Source organism: Bison bison, unplaced genomic scaffold (genome assembly GCF_000754665.1).
Source record: "Bison bison bison isolate TAMUID 2011002044 unplaced genomic scaffold, Bison_UMD1.0 scf7180017864322, whole genome shotgun sequence".
In the NCBI taxonomy this organism is placed as follows: Eukaryota; Metazoa; Chordata; class Mammalia; order Artiodactyla; family Bovidae; genus Bison; species Bison bison.
In genome coordinates this window covers 891,086-896,244 of record NW_011494894.1, presented here as the reverse complement: position 1 = coordinate 896,244, position 5,159 = coordinate 891,086, and positions in this window count along the sequence as shown.

Here is a 5,159-nt window from a genome sequence, read left to right as displayed (position 1 = left end):
GCCCCATTGCCCTGAGCCAGATCTCCGGTCCTGCCAAATTGTTGGAATGGTTCAGTGACAAGTGTGTTCTTAGGAAGAAATTTATGGTGCCTTATTCAGAGTGAGTCACTGAATCCCTGTGGTGAGAGGCACGGGGGAAGGGCCGTCTGCAGACACAGGCTAACTCACCCTGGTCTCAGCTGCCCTGGGCTTGGCGGCCTCCCCAGGCCCCAGCCAGAGGCTGAGTGCTGTCCCGTGAGCTTGTGAGCAGGGGGCAGAGGGAGACAGCCTTCAGCTGGGCAAAGTCGATGCCCCGTGGTGAATCTGTACATGACCCAAAGGGCTCCAGAATTCACTTTCTGCTTGCCACCGAATTTCCTAGGGTATTGTCAAGTCAGGCTCCGGGTCACTCCCTGAGTTCTTTCCAAGGGTCTTGCATAACCCTCCTAGAACTGGATCAGCCAGGGAATATTTCACAGTTTGGGTGAATCCTCTTCTCTGCCTTTGAATTCTAAGAGAGGAGGGTGATTAAAAAATTAAACTTGAGAGCAAGATTTAGCTTAGTGATTGCAGTTCTGTTGGGATTTTTTTTTTTTTCTTTTAAAGACTACACACAGCCATGTTCATGAGGAAAGTTCCACCCTTAAACGTCAATGTTTTTGGTCGTACATGTGACTGTTAGAAGGACCAGCATGAGAAAACGTCTGTCGAGGAAGAGCTGGTGATCTCCTTAGGCAGATGTCACCGGAGGTCACCAGACAAGGCTGACCTTCCCCTGTCTGCTCCTGGGTGCAGCGTGAGAACTTCTTCGATGCACCCAAACCCACAGGTTAGGATAGAGCACACACGCGGGGCCCAGGATCCATGGTCTGTAGACCCAGCATGGACCTGGTGAAAACCAGCTCACTTCACGGGTGGCCACTAGAGTAGTCATCCACATTTTGCAAACAGCTAAAGGCCAGAATGCAAAAGCAGACCACTGGGCAGCAAAAAGTGGAGTCCATAGGGTTGTTCATCATGAAGCTCACCCCCTCTGCAGAAGGAGAGCCCAGCAGGCCTTTTCAGGTACTGTTGACTCCTACTTTAATCGTTATGCTAACATAGTAAACATCTTTCTCTCTCAGTCCAAACCTCACGAGGAGGAGATAAACTGGAAAGACAGAAGAGCCTCTACAGTGAGATGTTCAGTATTTTGAGGGTGAGTGACCTCTCTGAGGATCTAACCTGTGAACGCTCACCCCAGAAAGAGGCTTTCACACCCCGTGCATTCTGTACCAGCCCCTGAGGCTCAATCACAACACCCAGATTAAGAACCACTGCCAGAGAGACTGGGCAGATCTGTGAACTGACCGCTCGGACCCTGGAGAGCAGACGCAGTGACTTTAACCTGCTGCCAGCAGGTTAAACCCGATGGAACAAACACCCCCGTCCCTGACAGGTGGGGATGGTCCTCCCAGTGGCTGTGTCAGAGCCCAGGTATGCTTGACATGCCCACCTAGGCAGGCAGGGACACACATAAACACTGGCTGAGCACGATGACCGCTATCAAAGGGTTTAGAAATCATGTGTCAGGCGCTCTTCTGGTGCTTTAATACATTGAATCCTCGCAAAAGCCCTGGAAGGTGTTTCTCTAAGAAACACCTTAAACTTAAACTTAACTCAAACTTAAATTTAGACTTAAACTCTTTTCTCAAATTCCATCTCCAGTGGTTAAATAACTAGAAAGGTAATATCTTCCCAGAAAAAAACTCACTCACTGGTACTACTGAACACTTGCTTTGTGTCAAACATTGTGCTAAGAATGGGTTTCCCATGTATTCATTTATTTTACACAAACCACACTTTACAGATGAGGGAATTCGGGTTCAGAAAGACTAAGTGATGTGCCCGAGGTAACAGGGCTGTAAGCAGTGGAACTGGGATCTGATCCAAGTTTCTCCATTGCTAAACCCTTTGAAACTTCACGGCAAATAGATGGGGAAACAGTGTCAGACTTTATTTTTCTGGGCTCCAAAATCACTGTAGATGGTGACTGCAGCCATGAAATTAAAAACCGCTTACTCCTTGGAAGGAAAGTTATGACCAACCTAGACAGCATATTCAAAAGCAGAGACATTACTTTGTCAACAAAGGTCCGTCTAGTCAAGGCTATGGTTTTTCCAGGTGTCATGTATGGATGTGAGAGTTGGACTGTGAAGAAAGCTGAGCACCGAAGAATTGATGCTTTTGAACTGTGGTGTTGGAGAAGACTCTTGAGAGTCCCTTGGACTGCAAGGAGATTCAATCAGTCCATCCTTAAGGAGATCAGTCCTGGGTGTTCATTGGAAGGACTGATGTTGAAGCTGAAACTCCAATACTTGGACCACCTGATGCAAAGAACTGGCTCACTGGAAAAAACCCTGATGCTGGGAAAGATTGAGGGCAGGAGGAGAAGGGGATGACAGAGGATGAGATGGTTGGATGGCATCACCAACTCAATGAACGTGGGTTTGGGTGGACTCCGGGAGTTGGTGATGGACAGGGAGGCCTGGCGTGCTGCGATTCATGGGGTCACAAAGAGTCGGACACGACTGAGCGACTGAACTGAACTGAAAACCCTTTGATAGCAGTTATTGTGCTCTATGGGGCTCCCAGGAGGACCCCATGACCAAAGGGCAGTGGCCAAGAGGAGTTACCCCACGTCCGAGGTCAGGGGCAGCGGCCGAGAGTGCCAGACTGTGACGGCGCGGGAACGGCTGAGAGGAGCTACCCCAGGTCCTCCCGGCTTCTGCCCCTGACCCCGAACATGAGGTAGCTCCTCTCCGCCGGCTTAGCGCACCCGTCGCAGCTGCCTGCACTTTAGTGCTCCCGTTGCAGCCGCCGTGAAGAGATACCCCACGCCCAAGGTAAGAGAAATCCAAGTAAGATGGTAGGTGTTGCAAGAGGGCATCAGAGGGCAGACACACTGAAACCATACTCACAGAAAACTAGTCAATCTAATCACACTAGGACCACAGCCTTGACTAACTCAATGAAACTAAGCCATGCCCGTGGGGCAACCCAAGGTGGGCGGGTCATGGTGGAGAGGTCTGACAGAATGTGGTCCACTGGAGAAGGGAATGGCAAACCACTTCAGTATTCTTGCCTTGAGAACCCCATGAACAGTATGAAAAGGCAAAATGATAAGATACTGAAAGAGAAACTCCCCAGGTCAATGGGTGCCCAATATGCTACTGGAGATCAGTGGAGAAATAACTCCAGACAGAATGAAGGGATGGAGCCAAAGCAAAAAGAATACCCAGCTGTGGATGTGACTGGTGATAGAAGCAAGGTCCGATGCTGTAAAGAGCAGTATTGCATAGGAACCTGGAATGTCAGGTCCATGAATCAAGGCAAATTGGAAATAGTCAAACAAGAGATGGCAAGAGTGAATGTCGACATTCTAGGAATCAGTGAACTGAAGTGGACTGGAATGAAGTGGGTGAATTTAACTCAGATGACCATTATATCTACTACTGCGGGCAGGAATCCCTCAGAAGAAATGGAGTAGCCATCATGGTCAACAAAAGAGTCTGAAATGCAGTACTTGGATGCAATCTCAAAAACGACAGAATGATCTCTGCTCGTTTCCAAGGCAAACCATTCAATATCACAGTAATCCAAGTCTATGCCCCAACCAGTAATGCTGAAGAAGCTGAAGTTGAACGGTTCTATGAAGACCTACAAGACCTTTTAGAACTAACACCCAAAAAAGATGTCCTTTTCATTACAGGGGACTGGAATGCAAAAGTAGGAAGTCAAGAAACACCTGGAGTAACAGGCAAATTTGGCCTTGGAATACGGAATGAAGCAGGACAAAGACTAATAGAGTTTTGCCAGGAAAATGCACTGGTCATAACAAACACCCTCTTCCAACAACACAAGAGAAGACTCTATACATGGACATCACCAGATGGTCAACACCGAAATCAGATTGATTATATTCTTTGCAGCCAAAGATGGAGAAGCTCTATACAGTCAGCAAAAACAAGACCAGGAGCTGACTGTGGCTCAGACCATGAACTCCTTATTGCCAAATTCAGACTTAAATTGAAGAAAGTAGGGAAAACCAGTAGACCATTCAGGTATGACCTAAATCAAATCCCTTATGATTATACAGTGGAAGTGAGAAATAGATTTAAGGGCCTAGATCTGATAGATAGAGTGCCTGATGAACTATGGACGGAGGTTCATGACATTGTACAGGAGACAGGGATCAAGACCATCCCGATGGAAAAGAAATGCAAAAAAGCAAAATGGCTGTCTGAGGAGGCCTTACAAATAGCTGTGAAAAGAAGAGAAGCAAAAAGCAAAGGAGAAAAGGAAAGATATAAACATCTGAATGCAGAGTTCCAAAGAATAGCAAGAAGAGATAAGAAAGCCTTCTTCTGCGATCAATGCGAAGAAATAGAGGAAAACAACAGAATGGGAAAGACTAGCGATCTCTTCAAGAAAATCAGAGATACCAAAGGAACATTTCATGCAAAGATGGGCTTGATAAAGGACAGAAATGGTATGGACCTAACAGAAGCAGAAGATATTAAGAAGAGATGGCAAGACTACACAGAAGAACTGTACAAAAAAGATCTTCATGACCCAGATAATCATGATGGTGTGATCACTGACCTAGAGCCAGACATCCTGGAATGTGAAGTCAAGTGGGCCTTAGAAAGCATCACTATGAACAAAGCTAGTGGAGGTGATAGAATTCCAGTTGAGCTATTTCAAATCCTGAAAGATGATGCTGTGAAAGTGCTGCACTCAATACGCCAGCAAATTTGGAAAACTCAGCAGTGGCCACAGGACTGGAAAAGGTCAGTTTTCATTCCAATCCCAAAGAAAGGCAATGCCAAAGAATGTTCAAACTACCGCACAATTGCAGTCATCTCACACGCTAGTAAAGTAATGCTCAAAATTCTCCAAGCCAGGCTTCAGCAATATGTGAACCGTGAACTTCCTGATGTTCAAGCTGGTTTTAGAAAAGGCAGAGGAACCAGAGATCAAATTCCCAACATCCGCTGGATCATGGAAAAAGCAAGAGCAGAAACATCTATTTCTGCTTTATTGACTATGCCAAAGCCTTTGACTGTGTGGATCACAATAAACTGTGGAAAATTCTGAAAGAGGTGGGAATACCAGACCACCTAGATCTGCCTCTTGAG